Source organism: Trichoplusia ni, chromosome 9 (assembly GCF_003590095.1).
Source record: "Trichoplusia ni isolate ovarian cell line Hi5 chromosome 9, tn1, whole genome shotgun sequence".
Lineage (NCBI taxonomy): Eukaryota > Metazoa > Arthropoda > Insecta > Lepidoptera > Noctuidae > Trichoplusia > Trichoplusia ni.
The window spans coordinates 2857165-2881699 of NC_039486.1; the positions used below are offsets into that span (position 1 = coordinate 2857165).

Here is a 24535-nt window from a genome sequence, read left to right on the forward strand (position 1 = left end):
TTATATGCATGTAAAGAATAAAATAGAAACAATTGATACGCTTTTTTATATAGGATAAATTTAGGTATAATTTATCGCCTCTCATAATTGTCATTTGTGCGATGATATTTTTATGACGGCTTATAGCTACACACGTATCAGATGATCCTAATTGATTAATAAAGAATTCAACATTATTAGATTTTAATTGATTTATATTAAGGTCAAAACATTGTTTTTTATTTGATTATTTTCCTGTTGACAGAAGTGTCACGGTTTTTCGTATGATTGGATTTGTCTGCATGAAGTTAGAAGTTCGATCACGATATTCTTCTGGCGTGGTCACCATTCTTTTATTTATTCGATCAACGATTTTTTGAATTTCGAATATTCGAGTCTGGAATCTCTAAATATTAGTGATTTGGCGTGGTTATCCATGATCAATGATTGTCTACATAGAAAATGAGTTTGAAGCAGTGGAATTTACTGGCTTACTATAAATAGGGGTATTTTTTATTGACATTTAATTTTCTTAGCCAAGAAGACAAGTTAAGAGAAAAACAAAAAATATCTAATATTAGCTGAATCATAAAGATTGAAGTCAATAAATTACTATGGTTAATCAGAATTAAAAACTGTTTATTCTGATAACTAATCTCTTGACATTATTATATTCACAATTACTTATCCAAGACCTTAGATAGTTTATTAATAATGAGACATTCATCAACGCTTCAGTATAACTGTTGTTTAGATTTTTTGCGACATAATCTATTTGAGCATATTTTAAAGGTATCAATAACCTAACGCGAAACTGGTTATCGTGTACAGTTAGATTTAAAAATACGCCAAAATTTAAGACAGTATCTTTGGTATTTGACTAACGTATCATCAGTCTAGCCTTATCCCAACTATATTAGGGTCAATATCAAGTCTAATTGGATGCAGCTAAGTACTAATGTTTTACAAGAAAAGAGGAGACTGCCTTTGTTTTATAGATGTAGAAATAACACCCGGGACTCCTAATTTAACGTACTGTGCAAGAAACGGAAAATCTCACACATCCACGGAACGACCGTATCAAGTTTAGCTTAACCTCCGATCGATCAACGTATGCACATTCCTCCGAAACAACTCTATTGATTTTAAGCGATAAGGTAAGTCTAGCCTTAATAATTTTTCACTGTTTTATTATTCACTAGCTGTTGCCCGCGACTTCGTCCCCGTGGGTAGAAGATATAAGTTATGATTTATACCTGCCCTGTTTTTTTAACATTTTCTATTGTATCTTCGCTCCTATTAGTCGCAGTGTGATGATATATAGCCTATAACCTTCCTCGATGAATGGTCTATTCAACACAAAAAGAATTTTTCGATTTGGACCAGTAATTCCTGAGATTAGCGCGTTCAAACATACTCTTCAAATTTATATATTAGTATAGATATGTTATTTTTGTTCTACACCAGAAATTCTCCAGAAATAATAAACATGGTAAATCTAATTGCCCGGTCAAATAGTATCTACCCAAAAAGTCGTAAGTGTAAACTAAAACAAAAATACACAGAGGTAGACCATTATTGCATGCTTCTGTCATTGCTATCTGAACAAGATCGTGATCACGCATCGCCCAAGACTTCCTTTATGCTAATGTCACCTAATTAAATAATGAAAAGTTCTATAACAGAATCAGGTTTCTTCCCAAACGTGTTCCGTACAAAGTCACCTTGAGATTAAATCACTTATTTAGAGTAAATTACATTGAAGGAACCGAAATGTTTAACAAAATATTCAAAATGCTAATAACATCATAATGTATCAGGAAAAAGGTTTTTAAGGATATAATACGTTACATCTTGAATGTATCTTTGATGTTCAGATCATTAATAATTTAATTGCTATGTATTAATTATTAAAATATATAACAACGCCATCTAGTCTCAAGCTAAGCGAAGCGCCCTAAAACATACTGATACGTTCTTAAAAACATATATGAAATAAATAAATTACCCAGACACAGAAGACAATGATCGTGTTAATCTCACAAACATTTGTTCTGAGTTGAGAATCGAACCCACGACCTCCGGTATAAAAGTCAGGGTCACTAACTACAGGCCAATAAAGGTTATTAACCGAATATTTTAAATCAAAAACCTCGTATGGATGTGTAATTGTGTGTGTTAGCTGTCTAAGATGACTTATTTCAATCAAATTTGGTATTGATTCTACGAGACCATATAATTTCACTGACGAACGGCCTAAAACAAGGATTAAACGGACTTAATAATAATAATAACATTTTATTCAGATAACTTAGATCGATACAATAAACGACACAAGTTTAAGTTTCAGGCTCTACAAATATACGCATTAATCGAAAAAAAATAAACTATAAGATACTATTAATGTAACCTTTTTGAAATTACATACCTAGTATTTATACTGATCTATATTTTATACCACTACTGGGCAAAGGTCTTCACGTTCTTCCTAACCTGTTTTCTGCAATTCCTGGCAATGTATTCGCCTCAAAAAATGTCTACCTGACTGGTCAAGGTTATTGGTTGAAAGACCTTTAAAAGTATCATCCCAAATCGTACAAAAAAACCCCAAAAAATACTCTTTTATTACAATCACCGTTTCAGCACCGAAATTGATTAAGCTCTAATGGAGAAATCTAAAATTATCTCAACTTCAATCCCAGATAATCACTTTTCATAAAAATGGACCATTTTTTAAATACTTTAACGGTTCATAGGACTTGGATAACAGTAAATTAGAGAAAAATAATTTAACAAACTCTAGACTATAATATTTTAATTACATACCCATTTTGACGTTTCTCATTTTTTTAGCTGAACCGATAGTTACTCCGTTTGAATGTTAATAAAAAAAAAACTAATTTTCATCGAAACATATAACAATACCAACAAACACATAACTGTCAAATGGTCAACTTGATCCCGGATAACAAAATAAGGCAAAAAAACTTAAACTAAAAATAACCTGCATAAATTTAACCATAACAATCGACGCTCAATAAAAACAAAGTAAAAAACTGCTCACTCAAACCATATTATTGTATTTCAGCAATTCTAAATAAAATAAAATAAGACAATCTTGTCAAAATCTTAACTCTTAATTAGTGTTTTGCTCTTTTTGCGTGAACATAACAAATTAATGATCAAAACAAAAGAATTAAGAAAATTCCACGTCTATGAAATAAAGGTGCGTTTCCACTGACATGGCATAGCGAAGTGGAGTTAAACAATCGTTCTCGAAATCTTTTTGAATTGTTTCCACTGATGCAGAGTGTAGTATGTTTTCTCATTCCTCCTTTTTACTATTTTTTATTAATTTCATTGCAGGTTCCAAGGCAGTTAATTGTTTCCCCTGGGACACATTGAAATTATTATCATACGAGAACAATATATCATACTTCTGTTTAAAATCTCCATGCATTTCCTAAAAAGCTAAGCGTTACTAAATTCTTAAGCAAATAAAAATGTTGACCAATAAATTAAAACGACTTAGTTTTTATTATAATTTATGCAGAAATTATATCAATGACGCACAAAAACAAGACATACAGGATTTTACAAGCGTATAGTAACAATCCCATTATCAAATTAAATATTAATTGTACATCATTCGTCGTTGGATCAAACGTATGTTATGTTAAACTAACTCAAGATCACGTGATAAAAATATCTTTGATGAAATTAATTAAAACTAAACTTGGACCATCAAAATACCGGTCATTCCAGCGGAAACTTTTTGGTATAAGACTATAGTGATGATTGTACATGTTCGATTCAGGCAAGTTACTTTTGTACTGATTCTAAGTGGCTAGTGATAGCATAACAATGGTAACACTTGATTTAATACTTCACTTTTCAGTTCAACTTTACAGTTGGGCCGGAAAGTCAAATGATGTATAGTCATAATATGTATATAATCTTGGTATACAATATCTTTTAATATTAAACAATTGGATTATCAGCAGCCAAAAATGATAAAGGAAAACATCGTTTTGAGTGAATTCTTTCAATATGGGTTGTATCTTCAAGGTGCGGCACGTCATCAGGTATACACAAGTTAGATAATATATATTGTGTATCATCGCGTGATCGTATCATATTTTTTTGGTCTGCCTCTACAAAAAATAATTTCAACAAAAAGTCAGGTCTTTTCGACGGTTTATAGCTATATGTTAACCCATTAAGGGTCTCAATCTAAAACCCTCATCAAACGTGTTTTTTGATATAAAAATATATTTCTTTAGGTCAACGACCCTTGTTCTCGACTTGCAAAACATCTGACGTCGGATAAACTAAAAAGTTTATTAATGTGTAGTGTTAGAGTACCGGTTGACTTTGGCAATGAGTTAATACACTGATATTTTTAGGAGAATAGGGTTATTCAACTGGTAAACAACAAACGTGTTCTTTCCTGGAAAAAAACATACAGTTTAATAGAAGCAAGCAATTAAATCCTCTGAAAAACTTCATTATCAAGTTGGGGTTGCCTTCCAGTCTAACCCATTACAGCCAAGTACCAGTGATTTACAAGGAGCGATTGCTTATCTGACCTTCCCAATCGACTGAAGCCAAACCTGAGCAACACGATACCCTATATCGAAACTCATTGTCGGCGACATCGTCATCATTAATAAGCCACCGTGCATCTAATAAAACAAAACGAAGCTACATACTTCCATCATCATCAAGGTATCTACTCCCTTTCTCATATAGAAGCTCGTAAATAAGATTAGTAATCAAAAAATCTATACTAATATATAAAGCTGATGAGTTTGTTTATTTGTTTGAACGCGATAATCTCAGGAACTACTGGTCCAAATTGAAAAAATCTTTTTGTGTTGAATAGACCATTCATCGAGGAAGGCTTTAGGCTAAAAACCATTACGCTGCGACGAATAGGAGCGAAGATACAATGGAAAATGTGAAAAAAATCAGGGCAGGTAAAAATCATAACTTATATCTTCTACCCACGGGGACGAAGTCGCGGGCAACAGCTAGTATAATATACTCGAGAAAAGCTTCTCGATCACGTGCGATACATCGATAGAATTGCTATGGTTTCATCGAATATCGTATATGCAACCACTGCCGCGAGACAACCAAATTGCGCGCGATATACCCGTAGATACAAGTTTCAAAGATATACAGTGACTGGATGAGACTGGATATGATAAACAGACTCGCTGTTGATGTTTTTAGGGTTCTATACCCAAAAGGTAAAAATGGATTCCTATTACTGAGGCTCCTCTGTCCGTTCGTCAACAGGCTTTATCTCGTGAATTGTGATAGCTAGACTGTTTGAAATGTAACTACTTTTACGGATTTTATCGCGGTTTAATTTTAGATTTTAGTTTCCGACGTTTCTAAAATGAAGGTAGAACGAGCAACATCTTCAGTCAAGGCGAACGTCATCTCAGTCTCCCCGTGACCATGATACCTGTAAACCTAAGAAACCACTACCTAGACTGTTGATGAGATCCTGGCTAAGCAACGGTTCAATACTTGATTGAAAGTGACGAATAGGTTTGTGACACACACATTTATCTTCAGCCTGTATATGTGCCTGCCTGATTAGTGCCTTGAATAGACTCGCACTTAACCAGTTTTTTTTTGGTTTTTGGCTGTCGAATTTCATAACTCGTTATGTCTATTTGTATAAGAAACAATAGTCATGTTGCGGGGGACATGTCATGTCAACGTCGTAGCATGTGTTTTTGCCGTTTAGCAAAATTGGTAATTTTCATTTTTATATATTTGAATTTATTATTATTTATTTATCTTTATTTCACACAGGTATGCTAAGCCCCAGAAAACAGTTGCAATGGTTTGACTGTAGGGTCAAGAGTCTCTAAAAAATATTTTATTAGAGAGTCTTAGTATTAGAGTCTCTAAACGGTGTTCCAAGTTCGTCTTGTGAAATTTCTTACCTCTTTCACACCTTATAACTACAAACTTATCTAGTTCCTTCGCAAGTCTGTGTGAACTCGAACGCATTCGGATGTGAGTGCCAGGCGGTAGGTTTTATTAATTTTACCACGTAACGAGGTGCACACTGCAGACTGATGCAACGGCTTTCGGTCCAGAATATACTCATATGATCCAATTGCCTGAAGTTGTGTGCTTGGCATATAAATGTCATTAAAGAAACGCTTTTAAATAAGTTCGAAATTTTAAATTCCTTTTTTTTACGGTTATGTTTACTAACTCTTGTTAATCGGGATCGCTTGACTAGGATAGCGGAGTGGTAAATGTCACCACGCTTAACCCATGACGCGATGTCGATCACCGCGAAAGATAAGTACATATTTACCTAAATAGGTTTTTGTTCTAAGTCTGGATGTCGTTGTGAATATGACTTGAATGTTTGTGAAACTCTCGCTATACAAGGATTATTTTTTTTACTGCGAGAGCCATCCTCTTCATTTTCTTTAAATCGAACCGGAGTCCTTAATCATGAGCGGACTGAGAAGATACCCGCGTCAATTTATAACTAAGAACGAATCCAATAAATGCTTAAACACATAAACAAGATGTTGTCAATACGAACTTTGTAACACAATTAACATACAAAAGGTATCAAATTACATGCAACATAAACGTTTAACTAACCATTGATAGGTATTTAATTGACATATTTTATCGGATGCATTCATTTCCTTTTATTAACAAGTAGAATTACCATGTTTGTATGTTGTATGGTCAAAACAAACAGTGAATTATTAATAAATAAATAAAATAATAAATGCGGACAACATCACATACATTGTTCTGAACCCAAAGTAAGTTACCAAGGCACTTGCGTTATGGAATTTAGATACAATGAACACTCAGACCCGAGACAATGTAGAAATGTGAATTTTTACATTGACCCGACCGGGGATCGAACCCGGGACCTCCGACCCAGCAACATCTCGAAATCGGTGCGTACGCCACTCCACCACGGAGGTCGTCAAATTAATTAACCAATGATAGTCAGATATTTTGTTTCTATATTTAATTGAAGACCTTCAAAGTATTTATCGTCACTTATATTGTTTCCTTTATTCAATAATTAACATGTTTCGTTAATAATAGGTTCGAAACAAACATGAAAATTAGATATCCTTTATTACTCACTGTTTAAAGTTCAAGTTTATTCAAAACAAATAACCTTTTGACCTCCCTGTGTATTCAAACTTTTCTCAATCAGATGTCAACTTAAGAAGGTTATCAAGTCGTTAAAAATAACAATTGTGTTATATAACACTTCAAAAATGTGTATTGTATTAATATTTACATAGTTTTCTTAACAATGAAAGAAAGAAAATTCTCTTTTGAGTTAACAGAATCGTAACCTCTTTAGCTCCACCGTCCACACAATTGAATGTTAATACATTTTATTTAGATTAATGTAAATCTTTTAGTTTGTATTGAAGCAGGCAATAAAATACATACATCTGAATTAGATAGGAAAATACTCATTGTATACAATATAGTTCTTAATCTGTTTGTGATTCAGAATTTTGAGTGATTGGACAGGCAGATAGGCGACACGTTGAGTTTTAAAATTAGTCCCATTATAAGGAATTTAATCCTTATGTCGCGGCAATTCATTTCACAAGTCACCTGCACAAAGACATCCACGCTCAAGACAAGCATTCGTGGATCACACAAACGCTTGCTCTACACGGGGATCGAACCCGCGACACGTCGATATCAGGGAATTTGGGGTCGTGGCCTCAACCACTCGGCTACCTCGACTATCCGTGCAGTCGTTGGCGATATAAGCGTAAACTTTAACAGTAAGGGGCGTGACGCTCAAGACGTGGCATTATAGGGAGACAAAATCTAAAGCTAGGATCACATGGCAAGCTAATAAAAAAAAAGCCTAACAAGAAATAGTTTTATCTATTTAATACCTTAATCTTCATCTCGCGCTAAACACAATTAGCGAATAATTATGCTGACCGGCATCGCTCTATAGCTGAGAGTGTAGCCTGTGCTTTAGTACATTGAAACAACTGAACAGATGGGTGATGGCCATACAAACACAGACGGGATCGAGAAACTTTGTTCATTAGTTATCGTTAAGTACTAAAACTTTACTTGCTATTGTTTCTATAGGATACCGACAAGCCCTTTCTAGAAAAATATAGATGTTTTTCTCACTCATTGGCCTAGCCTTTTCCCAACTATGTTGGGGTCGGCTACCAATCTAACCGTTTTCAGCTAAGTACCAGTGCTTTACAAGGAGCGACTGCCTATCTGACCTCCTCAACCCAGTTACTTGGGCAACACGATACCCCTTGGTTAGACTGGTTGTCAGACTTTTTCAAACTTCTGACTACCTGTAACGAATGTCAAAGATGTAGGAATAACTTCCGAAACTAACTTCCGAAACAAGAGGAACTTGTTATGACAAAGATGGTCACCCACCTACGGACCAACTGCGTCAAGCATAGCTTAACCTGTGATCGAATCACATAAATATTTTTAGGGTTGGTGGCTTAGTTTCTATCCCCCGCTATTAGCCAAGATTAGATTAGAGATGTTTTAACTTAAAGTTACGATTGTTTGCACGTTGTGGGAGTGGGTTGTCACGTGATGCCAAGAATGTGGTTTCATAAGTTATTACTTAATAAAAAATACGTCTATTAATCGAATTTTGTGATATTTCCCTCAACGCACGATTTTCTAATGATTATCATCATGTAAAATATTACAGAAATGCCGTAACTTATGATAGCTTTAATATGAAAATGAATACTTTAAATTATGATATTTTTAATGTTAAAGTTTGCATAACTTTAGATAAGTTTGAATGCAGAGCTCCCGTTATTTAACTCACTTTGTCGCTATACTCACGATACATAAGCACCGTGTCGAATATTTATATATTTATCCGACAAGCAAAATTTACCTTTTCATGCCCCGTCATGATCCCTATAGGGTGATCCAAATTAGTAGGTATTTTAATTAGTTTCGTCTTTGACCCAGTCTTGCGCGCTAGGCTGTAATTACTACGATGGTATGGACTGATAAATATGGATGACAGTAATAATACTATATATGCTCTTAATGGTCCTATTTAGAAGTATAATAGCGTGTATCCTTAAGTAGGCAGCAAGTTTCAAAATGAATCATCATCATTACCATGCTATGCAAAGATCTCAAATAGTGGATAAACTATTGAAATGTACGAAAATTAATTGCGAAAAACATAACACCAGTTTCTGTCTTTGTTACATATATTATCCTCTTTCACATTCCTAATACAATCTGGGGACAGTATACAATCTGTTTAAATTGGCAAATGTACCAGTCGGCAGCAGGGGGCAAGACTAGTGAGTGAAGGCTAGGGGTGTAGATAGTTGCGATACCGATGTCACCTAATTCGTATATTAATCATTATTTTTGACATATTCATTTATAAGAGGAAATTCAAAATGATTTTTTTTACAAGACGTTCTGCGCAGCTTTAAATTAGCCTAGAACTTATTATGTATACAACATCCGATATAAAAACCCAGTCATAACTACGATACTATACATCATCAAATAGTCGTCATAGGATAGTCTAAGATAATGGAAACCGAGAGACAACGCCATAATTATTGGTTTCCACTAATAACCTCGTATTTTAACAACCAAGTCTACTGACGTCAAACATTTACCTTGACATTGCTTATGAGTATTTAATTCATATGTTTACTATAATAAAATAAATTGAGCTGTTTGTTATTGAATTTGTTGAAAATAAAAGAAACGTACCTTCCATGCCTTTCCATCTGACGTTATTTCACTAGAAACACTCTTAGCAGCCATATCGTCTTTCACACAATCCATCGTCGTCCCCTTCTCCTATATCCATGCACATGCCACATCTCTCTTTCATTCTCAGTCCTCCGCATAAGATGCCCATACCATGACAGCCTGTTACCACGTAGTAAGAATATAAATATATCAGGTTTTGGATATCATTGGCATGACATAAAACACCGATTTAACTATTTAATTGAGATGTGTGTGTTTGATAGTTTTTTATTCATGATAGATAGGAAAATGTTATGGCTTGTTAGTTACGATTTTAAAAGTAATGAGATTATTAAAAAAATTAAAACTGTTTTCAATTATTAAAAAAAACTACTTCCGCAGTAAGGAATTTAATCCTGTATCGCGGGAGCTTAAACAAGCATTCAAAAATACACCCAGATGCGTGGATCACGAGTGGATCACACAAATGCTTGTCATATGCGTTGATTGTAGCCGAGATACACACACACAGTGGGTTTTGGCGTAGTTGCAACATATTTTTTTTATTTATATCTATATTTATCGTCATTACTGATAATATATAATTTACGGAGAAACGGAGATTCAATTGCACTTGTTACGTATATTCCACAATTAAAAATTGCAAAACAATCAAAGTTCTAGACAATTGTGTTTAATTTGTTACAATTATTATGATTGTTTCGTGTCACAAAGTAACTCGTTTTGATGTTAGAGGCCAAGATTCTATATATTTAAGTGGTTAGTTATCAACGATACATAATTAAATACTGGCTCATTATCCTACATATCAAGAATTAGTTTTTATTGTCAGGTCGCCTGCTAGAACATGTAACAACGACTATAGGGATGACGAATTTTTTTTTGTTTCTAACACTTAGTTTAATGCATAATAATTGATATGGCGACTGATAAACAATCTGAGAATGGAACTTATAAGTGACGTTTCAATTGTGTAAGGTAACATAAGGTCACAGGACAGAGTTGTTACATCACAAGTTACCTTCAGTAGTGCGCAAAAAGAGGCAAACATACAATGTCCAATATATTTTAATTATCTTACTCAGGGCATGATAGATTTAGACTTTTTATTATTATCAATGGAGAGCATACCGAAGTACCTGTTTCCACTTCTTAAAAGAAGATAACGCTCTTCACAATGTAGAGTAGCATCTCTCTCTTTCTCTCTCGGTACATCAACAGTGCCATTTCTTAAGGCAGTGTTCCTAGGTTGAACTACTTATGGCGAGTTCGATCCCCACATGGTAAATACACTTAGTCATTAAATATTTGTTAAAATCAATTTGTATTAGACAACCTTGGTATTTAAGTAAAGTCCCTAAGTTTAAAAAAAAACTAGACGCAGACATTGGCAAAAAGAGTCGTAACCAGTTTTTGTTTTTTTCGAAAATCGTAGGTTTTTCGAAAAGGTATTTGTTTTAATGATGTTATTAAAAATTACAACGAACGAAACCAGTGACTGTAAAAAAAAACTCTCACGCTAAGGAATTTAATACTTAGGTAACGGGATTTTCCAAAATCAAAAATCTTTTGCACAAAGAATGTTTGTCATATTCATAAATCGATCTCAGGACAACGCGTATATTATTTATTGACGGTGTCACAGAAACAAAAAAAAGTAACGATGCCACAAAAACATATTTTTATCTCGTGTTACTAGCTACTAGTTACCAATTCTGCTACTAATTACTATTTTAATGACTTATTCTAGTTGAAATAAACGTAACACCGTAAATATACTTAACAATAACATAATTTAATCTACCGTTACATTTTTTCGACACTCATTAGCATATTCAAAGTTCATACTCATTTGTTTTCTATTCAATACATTCTAATAAGCCTTTTTTGTTCTTATTTTACTGGTACTTCGAGTTACTGGTCTTATTACAGTAGGATTATTAATGAAGGCTTTATACACATTTTCCTTTGCCGTTAAAAACTTTTTTTTCGGTTTGAGTTGAGCGGATATCTCGGTCCTCTTCTGACTTCAACCTACCCATGTCCCTTCCTTTGCCGTTCGTGTACCAGGGCCACTGTATCCCTTTCAGGTAATCACGCTGCCCTGGCAGTTGCAGTTTAAACTTAAGGTGAATTGCTGAGTGCTGATTGTTGAATGGATTATTTTAGAAACTTGGGTGTCGACGTATACGATGGTTCAGGGCTATTGTCTTGCCACCATGCTTGATCTACCCAACGCCATGTCTACGTACAGAATAAGGGTTCATCCAAAACTGGAAGTAAACTCTATAACCACTTCTTATTTTAAACTTACAAGCTTATCAGAGCAAAAAAAAGTCTGAGACAATAATTCGTTTTAGATTATCTAGCTTCTAAAAACGTCAATAGCCATACAAACTCCTTGAATTGTATACAAAGGCACGCATCGTTACAAACTAGAGTGTCTAGAGCGAGATAAGTCGCAATAATCAAACAGGAGACGTTTATTCCTTTTCTATTTAAGAAGAGGCCTTTGACCTTCACCGTTTTAATCAAGCAAGTACCTACTTATATATCAACATTATACCTATATAATGTCATATAAGTTCACGCATCGTTGCGTGTCAAGTCTCATTATTTTATGTAATTGTATCCGTTCTATTTGAAACATTACCTTAGTAAAAATGTGATTTCATGTACATTGCACGGTGTTTAAGTAAACGCGTCATTGGCCGGCGGAAGAATGACTGTCAATTTTTTTTTGAGGTCAGCGTGTTTGTTCTAAATTTAAGGGTTGGTTTCTATATTAGTGCCATTGTTGATTAGATTATAAACATTTTTAGTTAATTTCGAGAAAAGAAAAATTTCTGTTCTAGTCGACTGTTAGACCGACTGTTGAGTTTTTTTTTATTATTAATTTTGGAGTGTCTGCCCACTTATTAAAGTTTGATTATTGCAGTTTAGTGGAAGTTTATTAGTGGAAATTATATCCCTACTAATATTATAAATGCGAAAGTAACTCTGTCTGTCGGTCTGTCTGTCTGTCTGTCTGTGTGTCTGTTACGCTTTCACGTCTAAACCACCGAACTGATTTTAATGAAATTTGATACAGAAATAGAGTTGACCTTGCGAAAGAACAAACTATAGTTTTTTCCCGGACCTTTGAAGAGTTATCTTGGAAAAGCGATGAAACCGACCTCGAAGCGGGCGAAGCCGCGGGCGAAAAGCTAGTATGCATTATATACGTTTCACCCATTGACAACTTGTAATTTTACATTGAATCGTGGTCGCATAGGGTCTGCGGCCCAATAACTTCATGGAAAACGTTGATTTTTCCATCTGCAAAGTTTAAGTCAGTCTATTTAACTTTTTTAAATTTACAGTATAATATTTATTCACGTGCTCACACCTCAGCCGTCTGACTGGAGTAAGACAGAAACATACTTAGCATGAAACATTAAAATGTAAATGACACATTTAAATTAGTTTCATGAATATGTCAATTGACAAAGGTCAGTTAGGATTTTCCATACCGTTATGTACGTGTTTAAATAGACAGAGAATTATATTATTTCCAATAGACTTTGTGGTTAAAAATAAATAACCGGTTAAAGTGCAAGTCCGAGTCACCTCGATAGCGGTTCTGTAAAAACTGTCATGGAAAATAAGACTTCGGTATTGTGGCAAATAAATTTAAGAATAAGTGGCCAAAAATTGATTTGTCTCCACAAAAATGTATGGCCCTTTTTTAACATAATTTTCAGTACTTGTGTTATGGAGGAAACAGAAATATATTATACATCGTCTTTGAAAATTTAAACTGTCTAGCCATCACAGGTCATGAGATACAGATTGGTGACTGGTGGATGGAACCCCAAAAAGGGAAAGGGTGGGATTTTCACGGAAAATATTCTTATTATACTGTTTTAAGTTTCCCTGTGTGTTTCTCATAAATCTCACAAATCAAACTTTGAATGCGAGAATCCATTTAAGAAAACCGACTTTAGAAGGTTATAATTTACTGATGTGTAATTAAAACTACAAATCGTGTTATTTTTGTTTTCAATAAATATTTGATTAAAACACTTGGAAGCACGGAACTTGGTTGCGGTTGCCACAAGGCCAGCATACTAAATAACAGCGAACCTAGTGTAAGCTGTCTAACAAATTATTGTGCACAGTTTACCACAGACCACGCTTTGATGTCCATTTTTCCTTTATCTACACCTACATATAATATATTATTATAAACTTGATGAAAAGTGAAATCTGTGCAATGGATATTTTTTAATGTTTGAGTTGAGTTTTTAATGTTTAATGTTTGATTCTATTGCGTTCTCCATAAATTATAACGAAACTAAAAAAATATTTATTACATTTTTTGTCTGATTTAACTGTTCGTTTAGTAACTCAGCTACGGATTCCGCTTTCCCTTGTCCTGTGGGCAACGGGAACGCGATGCAAATTACCGCGTAAAGTTACCAACAATTAACATTACATACATTACTTTTAACCAACTCTTGCCGATCCGATCTGATATTATTGTTATAATTATAATAAATATCGTTACGAAATCTAGCGTGTCGGCGCTTGTTTATTTAAACAACTATTGTAGCAGTTTCACATCCTGTAACTTTTAATAATGAGTACTAGTTAATGTAATCTATACATATTGTGTTAAGTGGCCCGTTGGTCTTGTTAGAATACCCACCCAAAACCAATGTTTGTGTGAAGGACAAATTGGCACAAATACTGGTATATTTTAGAAATGGGTGTCTTTGTGCATCATGTATGTTTATAAACCTCCGGCGACACGAGGATTAAATTCCTTAGTGCGGGAGATCAGTTGTCAGCAGGCTAAATGCCGTTTTGTAAAAGTTCTGGAATAGGTATTATGATGTTATTTAAAAAGAAAAGAGATAATTTTCATTAAAGTACCTCTCAGTGCCTTTTTCCCTTGGGTAAAACAATGTCTAAATCAATGGAAATTAAAAAAAAAAGCTTAACACTCCCGAAGATAAAGTAACAATATGCTACTATTAGGTCTTAATTATTTCTTGTCTTTTTTAAAGGGGACTGTATGACCTCCACTGAATTGTATTTCATTAAAAATAGAGACACTTGCTATTTCAAAGATAACCGCAAATTACAGGAAAGCCCGAATAATTAAAACTAATTCACACTTATTATAAACTCTCGAGTTTATTCTAAACATAATAGATGTTTATCTTAATAATTAAACAAAGATATGTATTTAAAAGTAAAATTACTAGTCATTATACATACATAGAGTTAATAGTTTTTAGTATCTTGATGACATTTTGCCGACCCGTCCTTGGGGCGTGAATCAGTTTCTAAGTGTAGAATATTTTTTAATTACTGCTTATGTTTTAACGGAACAGCACGTGAGAAAAACGAGTTTATATTTTTTTTATATCACTTCCATATATGTTAAACAAATCTTCCTTAATTTTTTTTAGTTAGAAGACGGCGTGCATTTGATCCGGACACTCCCAGACATTTCTTAAAGATTAGACAGACATGACATGTTGTGAAAGGTTTTCTTCTTTGACAGGGTTTTCTTGTATAGAAACGGAATTATAATAAAACCGGTCAACTTTCAAGTCTAAAAAAGAAACAAAAATGATTGAGAAGAAATCGTCCCTTATCTAATTAAGTCGTTCATATAACATTCTTCGTCCTATATATTCCTTTTATTATACCTTTGTTCATGGAACCATAAAAAACCTTTCAAGTGTTATTTTATCCCGATTAGTTGTGCCCAATGTGTCCTATATCTTTTGTGGTTATAGTTAACTTTTATGTGCAGTAGGTATTTCCTTTAAACATTGTCTAAAAGAAAAACGAGTCTAGCTGTAAAACCATACAAGACCACATGAATATCACGACAACATACATTTTTATAAATAAATGGCTTGGAAACATCGAAATGGGTTTTCGTGTGAAAAGTTTTGGAATGAATCTCTCGCGAGGGTGCAATCGAAGGTCGCTGTAACTCTAAGATACTTGTCCCCATTTTATAGAGGATACGTGACTGACCCTATAAGATACTTTATTACGTCTTAGTTTGTTTCAGCGGGTCTTTTGTAAAAAGGCATAATACTGGTGATAAAGTTCTCCATTGCTAGCAAAGACCATGTAGCCGTAAGGGAGAGGTCACCACGCCAAGCCTCCTGTGCGTGACGTGTCGCATCTTCGGTCCTTGGACAAGTATTGTCTAACTATCAAGGTTCATGAGATACAACCTGGTGACACACGGATGGACTACTAGTACAACCTTAGTAACAGGGTTTCTGTTTAACATTAAAAATACATTGAATCGAAAATCACATGACAATATATTACAACGATTACCATAAATGGTTATAATACACTTAAATAAATAACTTCATAAATTAATATAATATGTATATTATTATGTAACCCGTTCATTTTTTAAACCTTAAAATATTCAAATGCCGTCAGATTGATACGAAACTGAGGTTTTAATAATTAATAGAATACGTCAATGAATTTAACATCAATTAAAATGAAGCTTATAACATTCGTTTGAGTTCTGGGTTCCGCAAATTGAAGTAAAACCAAGATTAGAGTTAAAAATAGTCTATTCAGGCACACAATGTTCATACACAGTAAATATTCTTAATAACTAGTAACGGTCGCGAGCGCAACGATTTCGTGCGCGCTGCGGCGGTTGGCGGGAGCGAACTGTCGATCACGCGAGCGGCGAGCGACATCGCGCGTCGTCCTGCGCGGGGCGGGAGCGGGACGGGAGCGGGAGGAAGGAAAGAATTCCCGCGTACGCGCTATGTTAACATAGAAACGACGGTTGGGCAGGGCGTTACACTCTCCCCCTTTTGACCAGCGGAAGGTACTCCGAGTGGTCAAATACAAGAAAAGCGCTGCGGTTAGGTCACCTTTCGAGGGCGACCTCTATTACGTTTAGGGATAATCGGCTCAGGACATTCACCCTCCCTAGCATGGTAAGGACGCAAATCTGATACGTGATACTTGCCGATGATTTCTCCTGTCTTATCATGAGCTAGGAGGAATGTAGTAGGACTCACCTTTTTAGAGACGACGTACGGTCCATCCCGTTTCGGATTAAATTTCGAGGTGACACCTTTTGATGCGTTACTGAGAGTATGGGTTCGCATTAGGACTAAGTCTCCTTCCTGATAATCATAAACTGACGACCGACACTTATCGGCATATGACTTACGGACATCTTGCTGCCGTTCCAGAGTCTCTTTGGCCGTCGAGACGGTATCTGCGAGTTTCAGCAGATAAGGCGTAATTTGGGGAACAAAATTCTCCGATTCCACCACTACTCGGAGATCTGCCTGAGCAGTTAAGGGTGACCGCAGCTCACGACCGAACGTCAAGTAAGCTGGGGTACGATCCGTGGATGTAGTCACTGAACTATTAAAAGCAAACCGTACAAACGGTAATACCTCTGGCCAAGTCTGATGGCGACCTTCCACTAAGATGGCGAGCTGAGCCTTTAGGTCCCTGTTCTTTCGCTCGACTGGATTCGCCTGTGGGTGATATAAGGGCACCAGGCTTTGTTTCACACCTAGAACATACATCGCTTTTTGCATAACGTCTGCAACGAATTGCACTCCGTTATCAGAAATCATCCGCCTAGGAAGACCGAATCTCATAAATACCTCATTGACCAAAGTTTTAGCACACGTCTCTGCTGTAGCTTCGATGAGAGCGAAGACTTCCACCCACTTGCTAGTGGTGTCCTCCACGATGAGGATCCATCTCTCACCTTGGAGTCCTTTAGGCAACGGACCAAAAAGATCAACTGCGATAGTTTCAAACCTTTGAGACGGGACAGGAGTTTGAAGCAAGCCGGCTGGTTTGAGAGTTGATGGCTTGTAGCGTTGACACTCGATGCAAGTCTTCAAGTACTTGGTTACAAAACATCTCATACCAGGAAAATAGAATCTTTGCGAGATACGATGTATTGTTCTATCAATCCCACCATGAGCGGCGGTAGGCGAGTCATGGCATTCGAACATGACTTGATTCCGCAGGCTCTCCGGTACGACGAGTTGAGGCTCCTCGGAATCAGTATCAGGGACATACCGATACAGGACACCTTGATTCAGGAGATAGCCTCTCTCAGACCAACGATTTATGTTAAGTTCATCATTACCTTCGAGGTCATGGATGATCTTCGCAACTTCCGGATCAGCTAACTGCGCATCACGGGTGGAAGATGCATTCCAGCGCGGTACGTCAACAACAACAGGACAGACAGCCGATTCGGTTGCAGGACCATCGTCTGTCACGGGGCGGCTGAGCGTATCGGCAAGAACGTTAACCTTACCTGGGGTATACTCGATACGCAGGTCGAACGATTGCAACTTCAGGGCCCAACGTACTAATCTGCCACTTGGAGACTTGAGGGTAAAAAGCCATTTTAGGGGCTGGTGATCTGTCATCACGTTGATCTGGTGACCATCGATGTAACCTCGGAAACGTTCCACTGCCCACACCACTGCGAGAGCCTCCCTCTCCGTGGTGGAATAATTCTGCTCGGCTGGAGTGAGCAGACGGCTGGCATATTCAATTGGATGTTCTTGATTTGGTGACTCCCCCTGGAGTAAGGCTGCGCCTAGTGCGTAATTACTAGCGTCAGTCCGCAATACGAATGGTTTCGTATAGTCCGCTTGTACAAGAATGGGTGCTGTGGTCAGAAGTTTCTTAAGAGTTGCAAAAGCTTTACCTTGCTCCGTACTCCATACCCACGCCTGAGACTTCTTAGTTAATCGAGTAAGTGGTTCGGCCACTTTCGCGAAGTCTGGTATGAACTTACGAAACCACGAACACGTCTGGAGGAAGGTGCGCAGCTGTTGAAGGCAAAGTAGGCTCTTTCATACCTACCACAGCAAGCACCTTCTCCTCATCCGGGGATATACCTTCAGGTGAGATCACGTGACCGAGGTACTTAACCTTCTCTCTGGCGAAGACACACTTGTCCCGATTCGCACGGAGCTTAAATAAGCGGAGACGGTCAAATACCGCACGGAGATCTAGCAAATGACGAGCATATGAGTCAGATATCACCAATATATCATCAAGGTACGTCAGTACGATGACATCTTTGAGTGATGATCCTGAACGGAAGCGATCTATAAGCCTCTGGAACGTAGCCGGCGCGTTCTTCAGACCAAAAGGCATTCGTAAGAACCGATACGTACCAAACGGCGTGACAAACGCGGTTTTATCCTGATCCTTTACTCTGCATTGCCAATAGCCACTCCGAAGGTCACAGGAACTCATCACGCAACCTTTCTTAGTAGACTGGAGCAACTCGTCAATACGCGGCATAGGATACGCATCTGTTTTCGTAACAGCGTTGAGGCGTCTATAATCAACACAAAACCTGTACCCACCATTGGACTTAGGCACCAAAACAATCGGTGCAGACCATGCAGACTCGCACTCTTCAATAATTCCATCTTCTAACATTTTATCTAGTTCCATGCGAATTAACTCCTTCTTCGCTGGCGTAACACGGTACGGTGGCACGGCAATAGGAGGATGATCGCCCGTATCAATATGATGTTCGGCAAATGGCGTCGGTTCCCCGTTTTTATCAAAAATATCGGAATACTCACCAAGTAAATTCTCCAAGCCACCACGCTCCTCCTCAGTCAACAGAGTGCCCTCATCTCCCCTCAGTAGGCTGAGAGAAGCACACTCCACCACCGCCTCGCGAGAACTCTCCGTCAGTAGGGGGTGAATGACCTGAGGCCGATCAGCTGTATACCATGTCATAGAGGAAAAATTCAACACCAACTTAGACTTTGTAATGTAATCTATCCCTAATAGCGTTTCGTTATTTGAGGCATCGGGAAAAACCACAAACTCAATGGGAATACACAGAGACATACAACTTACATTAACACATGCTAACAATACGATATTCGTACGAATACTACCATCCGCAAGTCTAACCGACATCATCTGAGACTTAAATTTGACACCTAAACGTAGAAGTAGTCTATATAGGGTTGAACCCGCGATACTACGCCGGGCGGCAGTATCTATAAGCGCTGAACCACTATAACCTAATATCTCAATATTTAATATAGGTCGGTCTTGCATAATGATACTATTCGTGCTTGTATTTACATTAATACAGTCTTCTGCCGTGGTAAGTGAATAAAATACATTATGTTGAAGTTGTGGTTCATTTGAATTAATAACATTACAACTCAAACTCGATACATTACTTTTACAAGTAGGACAGTTTGCTCGAACAAACCCTTTTTCACCACAACCATAACAAATAAGGCTAGATTTATTATTACTAGACGATACTTTAGAGTCTTTCTTTGGACACGATTCACGCGTATGACCTCGACCTTTACAATACACACAAAACAACTTTGATACACTCGCGGTATTATTATTATCGGCACTTTGCAATTCGTTGCACATATTACGTACGGATCGAACCTGCGAACGCGAGATCGACTGCTGCGCTAACGCACCACTGAGCGTCGGGGTCATTGCACCGTTTCCCGCCGAATTGATGCACGGAGCAGCGGCGCGCGGCGGCCGCGGGCCGGCCTGCGCGTAGCGCGCGGGCGGCGGCGTCGTCTCCGCTGGCGCCGACTGCGAGGAAGTACTTGCGTTGGAATGTTCCGTGATAGATTCTTCTATATCTCGGGCTTTGTCGATTAGCGACTCAATAGTGTTAACCGTGTCCCGGGGTAATCGCTTTCGAATACGTTTATGTAATAATCCGTATATAATATCTAACTTAGCTTCTTCGGGTAATACGTAAGGTAACTTAGTGATCATACCTCGTAAACGTACAATGAAGGAGTCCGCGAGTTCTTCATTTTGTTCGTTTGCGAATATCTTTCGATACAGCTTATGAGCAGGACACGGAGTACCGTACATACTACGTAGTCGTTTGACGGCTTCGGACCACGAGGACACCTCCGTCCGGATCCCTCTCCACCATACTGCAGCCTCGCCGTGTAGCAGCATCGGGAGACCACGAAGCGCAAGGTCATCGGTAACCAATGCACACTCCTTATACATTTCGACGGAGTCAATGAAGGCTTCTACCATTTCAGGGTCTCGGTTTTGACCATCAAAACGTGCCGTACACTTGGACATGTTGCCTGATTTACTAGTTGACGACGACGGTGTCGGTGAGGGCGTCGCGGTATAACCACGCGCCGCGTGCGATGCCATGAGGGATTCGACGAGCTGCCGATTTGCTTCCGCCTGAGTGTTCGCAAAGGCGGTCAGAAATGAAGTCAGCTGGTCCCCAGACATGAGCACTGACGAAGATCTTCCAGGTTCTTCATCCGAGCTGGCCTGCGCGTCAAGGTCACCTGGGTCAGTTCGTACTTTACGTGGAGGCATCTTCACTCTTAACGTAGGTACCAAGAACAGGAACACAGGAACTTAACACCGAAAAATCGTTACCGGTCGACAAGCACAAACTGGTTTAAACTGGTTCGCGGCCACGAGTTGGAGCGCCACTTATAACATTCGTTTGAGTTCTGGGTTCCGCAAATTGAAGTAAAACCAAGATTAGAGTTAAAAATAGTCTATTCAGGCACACAATGTTCATACACAGTAAATATTCTTAATAACTAGTAACGGTCGCGAGCGCAACGATTTCGTGCGCGCTGCGGCGGTTGGCGGGAGCGAACTGTCGATCACGCGAGCGGCGAGCGACATCGCGCGTCGTCCTGCGCGGGGCGGGAGCGGGACGGGAGCGGGAGGAAGGAAAGAATTCCCGCGTACGCGCTATGTTAACATAGAAACGACGGTTGGGCAGGGCGTTACAAGCTTTAAATTGTATAATCGCCAAATAGTATAGGTCACCACGTCACACCATATTTACAATTACAGATGCTATTCATCCCCGAAGCTTGCGACTACCTATGTATGTGCTAACAAGAATGACGCGCCACTTGTTATACACCGTGATTTTTTAGTCGTCTTACAAAAGCAGCCCAGTTCATGTATCCAATGACTAGAACACGTTCATGATAAAAAATAGGTATTTATGAGATTTGAATAAATTTAAAATGCAATTTTTATTCAATATTATGATGCAATTCGTAGTTTTTTTAAAAACACAGCTCTGTTGCGAGCGCGGTCCGACCCTTGTAACAATGGCGAGGGGCGCGGGCGGCGGCGGCGTTTTTATCATTTTTAAGAGTATATTTCAGATTTCTCTTGTTTAATTTTTCTTCGTACTTATTATCTTAGTTGATGATAAAAAAATAATAATCGCGCCTAGGGGTATTTTACGTCGGATACATGAACCGGGCTCCTTTTGTAAGACGACTAAAAAATCCACCGTGTATTACAGCATATTTCTAAAAACCTATATGTTTCGTTTGTTGGCTATATTCATGACATTTAACTGACAGTTGACTTTGAGAGACAATTGAAAAAAAAACAAATGACCACCAACATTTTCTAATCAAATAACATTAAAATATTCGTGTGTATTAGAAATATCCAAATTATGTATTTTAAAATATGTCAATGATAAAATCATTATCAGTTTTAAAGGCTCTTTGGTTGTTTTTACATAAAGTTTATTTAAGAACGAAAAAAAATATTTTCTAAACTTCCACCTATTCATTCGAATTGTTGTTTATTATAATTAGACCTAAACCTACTAGCATAAAGTCGTATTTCCCTTATTTATAATACTTGATATAACAATTTAACACATTATTAAGCAAACCAAAAATCCTTACCATTCTCCATTCCAATTAGCACCTAGTTAATTAGGCCAGAAAGTCGATATTCAATGAGTCGCCTACTAAAACACCCAAAAATACACTAAATTGAACACTAAATTCCGGTGCTTAAACGTAACTAAATTCTAGTTTCGGTTTGCACTGTCAGTTCAACCATTGGATCGGTCGCAGGTCAGTAGTCAGTACATTTGTGGTCACAACCGCAGTCGAGTCCATTATGACATGTTAATTTTTAATCATGTAGGCACAGGCATGCATTATCTGTACTGAATCGTTTTGGTACTGGTCTTTCTACTTTATATTACAAATTCCTCTTGAATTTTGAGAAAAAATATACACATTTGAAATATCCTTATAGCCCGATTATATTAATATTATTCACACACAAAAAAACTCAACAAAACAATAGGTATTCTAAAATCACTGTATTTGCAACCTGCTTGTATAGTGACTGCCATTACAACTCTATTATTTATTGGATCAGAAATCATGGCTTAATCAGAATACGTAAGTACATAAAAGAAAAGAAAAGCTCATGTAAAAATAAATGTTAAAATAAGATTTTAGATGGCTTATTTGATATCTAATTAAAGTATTTGAAAAGACCATTCTTAACTGAGGTTGTTTTTCAGGGAACTGCTGTGACCACCTTTAAACTCTAGCTTCAGGTCAGCGCTATGTCATTTTTACGTAATTTACATATTATGCTGCCAAAATTTCAGCTCAATTGGAAACCAAAGTGGATCAAATTCAGTTTGAAAGATTTGATTAAAGTCAGACAGATAACGGGACAGTTGAAACTAAATGAAAGCGTCGCATCATTATCGATCCATTTGAAATCCGAGTACTATCGTAATTCAACACTAGTAGAAATGAATCGTCCGAACTCAAGAATATGACATCAAAATTGACAATCGATAAGAAACAGGTCTAAAATTTTCCTTAAAAGCTGTGCTATCTATAATTAGGTATTTCGGCAATGTAAAATAAAGCCTTGACCTTATAATTTGCATTTAACTCGCCGAATTATACAAAATGTATATCAGGCACGTTTTTAAGAATGTTTCCGAGACAAAGGCGATGTTGCTTCGATATCTCAAACAGAACATCTTGTTAAAAAAGTCCAGTAAGATTGGTTTAGAGGACTTAGATACTGCTCTATATTATGTTATGTGCTGTCTCACTTCTATAACTGACGACATTGTGTATAGACTACAGTTTATAATAATATATGTAAATCGGATCTTAGAAGCGGAGTGTTTTATTGTGCATACGATGACACCCCGTATGTGTCAAGCCTTTTATGTCCAAACGTTTAATAAACTTATTAAACTTACATAGCTTAGTTGGTACAGTGACTGGCACGAATAGCCATTAGTCGCAGGTTTGATTTCTACCTGAGAATTCATTAAGGCTATATACAATGTCACACGTGTACGTGTTCCATACGCAATTTTAAAAATGAGGTCCTTGAGTCTGTATCGCAACTGTTATAGCCATGTAGTTGAAACTTTGATAGAGAGATGACATATTTTTGTTGCCGTTATAACATCAAAAAAACAAACTTGAGCCAAGGTTTTCCTTCATTTAGTAATTTTTATTATTTAAAATTTTTATTTTCTTTAGCTTTTTTGAAAAAACCTGTTGCGAATCCAACTCGCACGTGACGAGTCTTTATTTAACTGAAGCATTTAGCTTGGAGCTCGCATGCAAGCCTAAATTGCTTCGACTTAAATATGCTTAGGGGTATAGACGCTCATGTCAAAAATCAGGCCAACCACTATATTTGAAAAAGCTCGTTATATTTAATCGGGGTCTTTTAACTGGCAGTTTAAGGTTTTATTATCATTAACTAATCAATGATTTAATTATACAATATGAAGGTTTATACCAGCTAGTGAAGGCCAAACGAGAGATAAACAAAATATTAATGTTACTGATTTTAAATTATAATTGATTGAGTCTGCTATACTTATATTCTTTTTGAATAAAAATATAAT

The 24535-nt window shown here is 37.0% G+C and overlaps 1 protein-coding gene across 1 annotated transcript in view; it reads right to left on the reverse strand.

Annotated features, from left to right (window-relative positions):
- Window positions 1–24535, reverse strand: part of LOC113497165 (ATP-binding cassette sub-family G member 4-like) — a 58656-nt gene that overhangs the window by 32858 nt on the left and 1263 nt on the right. The gene's annotated exons all lie outside the window — the stretch shown is intronic.